General features: G+C 33.6%; 1 long non-coding RNA gene across 1 annotated transcript; it reads right to left on the bottom strand.

Annotated features, from left to right (window-relative positions):
- Window positions 1-522: 522 nt before the first annotated feature.
- On the bottom strand, window positions 523-3,779 carry LOC110711514. Its single transcript, XR_002509377.1, has 2 exons — window positions 3,094-3,779; window positions 523-681 (listed from the first exon to the last, which is right to left on the bottom strand). It is a non-coding gene; the product is annotated as an uncharacterized LOC110711514 (long non-coding RNA).
- Between the last annotated feature and the right edge of the window lie 2,518 nt (window positions 3,780-6,297).

Genomic DNA, 6,297 nt, shown 5'->3' with positions numbered 1-6,297 from the left:
CTACGTCAAATAGTTTTCTAATTTCTCTCCTAATCTCCTTGTTTTTAGCTTAGAGCAAAGCTGACCTTGTGTATGTTTTGACAAATTGATGAATGAGAAAGTCAAGGATAATAGGTGTAGACACCTTAAAATGTCTCCCCAAAACCAAACTCGCACTACTACAAAAACATGAATATAGAACGCCTAAAACAAGCAAAATGGAGCGCCTCAAAGGCGTTCCTCTGAGGGGGTGCCTTATAAAGTCTACGGAACGCCTCTTTAAGGCGTTCTATATCTAACACAGTATAGATCGCCTATTTGAGATAGACGCTTCATATTCTGGGTACAAAGTAAATAAAAAACATGGAAAAGAGAACGGTCATCTTAGGATAGGCACTCTATAACTTTATGAAAAGAAAACGCCTATATGTGATAGGCGCTCTCTTTTCCTCACTTTTTTTTCTTAAAAAAATATATATTATTATTATTATTAAATAATAATAAATAATAATAATTAATTAATTAATTAATTAAAACACCGTAGGAATAACATTGAATCAATTAAAAATTAACAAATGTTTCAATTACAATAACTAAATTACCTACAAGAAATTTACATTACAATTTCTCTAATACAACTAATTTCCGATTGTGTCAAGGGCCTCAAGGTTGCCGTTTTCGAGAAAATTTCCACTCTAATATCTGTAAAAACGTGCAACAACAAATAATAAGATCGTAATTGCAATGTACCTTAAGTAAATTTTATACAACTTCAAAACCCAGAATCCACCCCAACAAAATAGATCTTAAAACAATTTTAATTACAAACTTAAAATCTCATCCCACAAGAAATTAAACCAAACCCAGTTAATAATGTCACTCATATATATGTTCAAACAATCTAGTTAAAGAAACTGAATATAAAAAATGAAGGAATAGAAACTACCTACCACCACTACCGTAACACTTCATTCAATCCTTCCACCATCGGCGCACAAAATCAGAGTAATCGCACCAAACAACCACAACCACAACCACACCATCAACGCACAAAATCATAACAAATTGCATGATATGTCTATTTTATATAGTATTTTATCCCCGTCCCTTGGTCATAATTGGTAGTGTTTTTGGCTCTTTAGAGCCACTTTTATTACTAATTGGTGTTTTCTAGTGTTTTCGTAGTTTTGGTTGAGTTTTGTAGGGAATTGCAACCTTGGAGAATTTTCCCAGGATTTTATGGAGCGACTACGAGCATTGGAGGAGCACGACCATCTTTTCATAGCCCAAGGCCGGTTAGAGTCATCAAGCCGGTGATTAAGGGCTCGACTTATGTGAAGACGAGGCGTTGAACCAAGTGATTTAAAGCCCCAAGGAGGATATTTGATTGGTTGGGCCGAGTTACAAGCCCAAACAAGAAGTCCAAGTCGCCCAAAGTGTCCCCGCCCGGTGCAAGGGTCTCCGCCCAAAGGCGCGCCCGACCGGGCAGGGTAGAAGAACAAAGGTCGCAGCATTTCCTTCCTCGGGCGCCCGACCGGGCACGAGAAGAGAAGCCCACAAAGAAAAAGGCGGGCCCGATCGGGTGCGTGTTTCTGAAGAGTAGTTTTAGCGTCGTTTAAGTTTTTGCTAAGCTTAGGATTTTCTAACTTAGTATTTATACGCTTTTGTTAAGCGAGTTAAGAATTCTTTTTTTACTCTCCCTTACTATTTCTCTCTTTCTCTCTCTAACTTTTCTCTTTCTCTCTCCTCTTAAACTCTTAGTATTATTTTCTCTCTCTACAACTCTTGGTTTAATTCCATCTATTGTTTCCTTTAACTTTGGTAACGATTTCTTCTCCTTTAATCTCAGTTATTTATTTTCTTTCTTTCACTATGACTTGTTTAATTGCTTTGTTTGGTTTATAATTAATTATGTGCGAGTAGTTCTCTTTCTAGGGTTTGTGGGGATCCATAAATAATATGAAGGGGTAATTTATTATTGTTAATTGTCAATGTTTGATGTATTTTCTATTGATTGATTTAATGCTATGCGATTAGATTTGGCCAGATTTAATTTGTATGAGTTTAGCAATATTGATTCGAGATTCGAGATATGAGATTTAATACCGGTTGATTAATTCTATGATTGTAATACGTAGCAAAAGCCCTTTATGATCTGTTAATTGGTGCATTGATGATTGACTATTATTGATTATTGATATTGCATGATAGTTTCTTATTAAATTGTTTTAACGCTTTAAAACCGAATTATGAATCGAGCAGATGTGATTTGCTTGTAAAAGTATAGCAATAATGAATTGATGAATCAAGCAGATGTTAATTTGATATTAAAGTCTATATTCAATAAGAACTTAGATCTAGTAAATTGCGAGAGTCTATTAGATCTATGTTATTTATGCAATGTTAATTGTTGATTGTTATGTTTTACCCTGGAGTATTATTTATTGGTGAACCTATGCCCTAGGTCTTTTATTCATTGATTTCCCCTTACTTTTATTTCTCCCTACTTTTATTCCTCGTAGTATAGTTCCTTAAATAACAACTTTTGGTTACTTAATAATTTAGATTACAATAATTAATTAGGAATAGAAAGACTTGTTTCCCCGTGGATTCGACCCTACTTCCATATCTATTATTAGTTAGTGGTTTTAGGAATTACTTTTGATTAGGTGATACGATTTTAGTCTGTCATTGCACCAAACAGAAAATTTAGATCTAAGTAATTTTAAAATGAGAATAAAAATTTTTATATCCAACATAATTGAAATAAAAAAAAAAAAAAAACAAAACAAAAACTAAAGATGAAAAATCAAAAATCGCTCAAATTAGAGAGATAAAAATAATTGAGGAGATTAAAATGCAAAATGAAAATAGAATTAGAATAAAACCAAAAACTTTAGATCGAAAAAAAAGACAATAATCATTCCTGAATCTGCTAAAATTCAGCACAAAAAATCCCAAAAATCCAATACCCAGAAACTTAAATCATTTAAAAACAACATAAATTTCAAAAAAAAAAAAAGTTGATACAACTCAAACAATCATCGTTTACCACATTCAAACTGATAAAACTTCCAACTTGATATTCGATGATTACAAAGAGAAAAATCTTACTTAGCATCGGTTCGTTCAACCACTTAGATCTAAAGAGGAAGAAGTCTACGGGCTTGGAGTGGGTTCGACCCAGTGTTCCGGCGCCCTTTGCTTGTTCGCAGATTCAAGGGAGAGTTGAAACCGCTTACCCTCCCTTTATTGAATGTCGTAGAAGACAAGTGAAAAGTATCTCGAGGATTTGTCGGCAAATTAAGATAGGAAATACAAAGCTAAATCCATAAACGAAAGGTGGCGGAAGTAGAAGCTAATTGTGAGGCAAGACAGACAGAGGAAGAGAGGATGAGATGGAGGTGAGAGGAATAAAATATTTTTGAAGGGAATGAGAGTGAACAACGGTGGATTGATTAAAAGAGTTCTAGGTTTTGTTCGGGTTTTTTTTTATTTATTCTTGAAGCATTTTTTTATTATTATGCTAAAAGCAAATAGAGTTATAGAGCTGTTAACCAAAACAGGCGCTCTATACTGAAAAGTCACCTTTTAATTAAAAAAGTAATAAATTATATAGAACGGTCAAATAGGGGAGGCGATCTATAAGTTCAACTTACAAAATGCTCATGTTACTCAGGCATTCTGTAATATTCTAGAGATCGCCTATCCAATTTGACTGTTGAGTATTGTGTTTCTTATTCTCACTTTTGTGGTAGTGCCGATGATGAACAACCTTTCATCGCCATCATTAGTCGGGTTGAGTATATAATCTTTGGAGTGCTTAAATCCATATCCAAATCAATACATTTCATAAACCAACCCAAAAAGTCTTAGCTGCACTACTCTAGTGCAGCTAGAATAGCTGCAACACGCATATAATAGGAACATTTAGTAAAAAAATATGAACACGTACAAAAAATGAATATTCAGTAATAAAAAATGAAGACGTAAAATTAAAATGAACATTTAGCATTAAAAAGTGAACATGATTATTATATAATCATAAAATTGATGAGCCATAGCCTTAAAAATGAACATCTAGTAAAAAAAAATTGAACACTTAAAAATATATGATCATTTAGTAATAAAAAAAATGAATACGTTAAAAAAAATATTTATTTAGTAATAAAAAATGAACTTGTTAAAAAAAATGAACATTTAGGCTAGTATAGTAAAAATGAACATTTATCATACAATCATAGAATAGCGGAAAACATACCTAATAAAAATAATCATTTCATAAAAACAATATTCATACATTATATAAAATTAAATTTAATACAAAAAAAAAAAAAAAAAAAAACACGTAAACAAATGAACAATTTTTTAAAAAATTATGAATATTTAGTATATTTAAAAGGAAAAATTGCAAAAACTACCTTTTATAACAACTTTTTTTGTAAAAAAACACCATATAATTTTTTTTTGTAAAAGCATACCTAAAACCGTTTTTTTTTTTTCGATGTCACACCTTACCCTAGTTTTCGACCTTTGACTTGGTTTTCAAGTGTTGACCTACACGTAAGGAGCACGTGTTCCGGTTACTATCCCCTTTGATTATTTTTCCCTCCAATTTACCCCATTTCTCCAATTGAACTTTCTCTCTCCTCCTTTCTTCTCCATCAAAACCCCAATTACTCACCATTGACGAAGGAAACTCCTTTTTTAAGCGTGAATTGCTCCAATTAAACTAATTTTGAGTAAGGTATGTTGGTTTAATTATTAAAATTTCATGTTCATGAAGTTTTATTTTCGAATTTCCCCAAATTAAGGATGGTTTGAATTGGAATTTGGGGCTACTTTTAAAGGAGTAATTTCTGCCCTCCAATGTTTGTAGGATGGAATTAGAAGTTGCTTCGAGGGGTCAAAAGTGTTTTTGTGCAGTGGCATTCCTGTTGCTATTAGGACCTCATGGACGCATGATAATCCTAGGAGAAAATTCAAGGCTTGTAAATTCTACAACTTACTCTTTCACTTGGTCAGAATTAACCTATGAATTGGAGCATTCAATTCGCCCCTACCATGGAAGACCTCTCTTGTAGAGTAGTAATGGTGATGTGAGGAAGACAAAGTGAAGTAATAAGGGAAGAGAGGAAAGAGACAGTTAAATTAGAGGGGGTAAATTGGAGAGGAAAAAGGGGAAAAATAGTAAAAGGGGGAAAGTGACGGGAATACGTGCTCCTCATGTGCAGGTCAACGCCTGAAAACCAAGTCAAAGGTCGGAAACCAAGGTAAGGTGTGACATCGAAAAAAAAAAAGCGGTTTTAGGTGTGCTTTTACAAAAAAAAAAAAATTAAAAAAAAAAATTATATGGTGTTTTTTACAAAAAAGTTGTTATAAAATGTGGTTTTTGACAATTTTTTCCTATTAAAAATGAACATGATTTTCATATATTCATATGAGTTTAAAATCATTGTATATAATAATTAACAAAAAATAAAGATAAAATATATCGTTAAATTATGTTCATTTTTTATATACTAATGTTCATTTTTAGCGTACTAAATGTTCATTTTGTACAAAATGTGCAATTTTAAAGTATTGTATGTTAACATTATTTTTTTTTATTTACAGCACATAAATTCGATTGTAATTATTTTAACTCTGAAATTTTGAATATCCACTGATGTGTCTATTTTATATAGTATTTTACCCCCATCCCTTGGTCGTAATTAGTAGTGTTTTTGGCTCTTTAGAGCCACTTTTATTACTAATTGGTGTTTTCTAGTGTTTTCATAGATTTGGTTGACTTTTGCAGGGATTTATGCTTTTGGAGTATTTTTCCGAGATATTTTGGAGCAATCACGAACATTGGAGAAGCACGACCAGAGTTTATAGCCCAGGGCCGGTTAGAGCCATCGCACCGGTGATTAAGGGCTCGGTATAGGTGATACCGGGGCATTTGGACCGAGTATTCAAGACCCAAAGAGGAAACCCAGATTGGCCCGAAGAATTGGAGCCCAATCGAAGTCCAAATAGTGGCCCAAATGAGCCGCCCGGCCAAAGAGGCTAGCGCCCGGAGGCGCGCCCGGCCGGGCGGGAGAAGCTTAGTTTGGCGCCCGGTGACGCGCCTGGCCGGGCGCGAGATTTGTACTATGATAAAAAGGCGCGCCCGATCGGGCGCGTGTTTTATTAGTTGACGCTTAACGTCGTTTTAATTTGTTTTAGTTTAGGACTTTTGTACGGAGTATAAATAATCCTCCGTAATACGATTTTAGGATCTCTTCTTCTTCTCTTTACTCTTTCTTTACTCTCTTAATTATTTTCTTAGAATCC

The sequence above is a fragment of the Chenopodium quinoa genome, unplaced genomic scaffold, assembly GCF_001683475.1.
Source record: "Chenopodium quinoa cultivar QQ74 unplaced genomic scaffold, ASM168347v1, whole genome shotgun sequence".
NCBI classification, from domain to species: domain Eukaryota; kingdom Viridiplantae; phylum Streptophyta; class Magnoliopsida; order Caryophyllales; family Amaranthaceae; genus Chenopodium; species Chenopodium quinoa.
The sequence above is the reverse complement of the archived record's forward strand: the minus strand, read 5'-3'. Positions and strand labels throughout refer to the sequence as shown.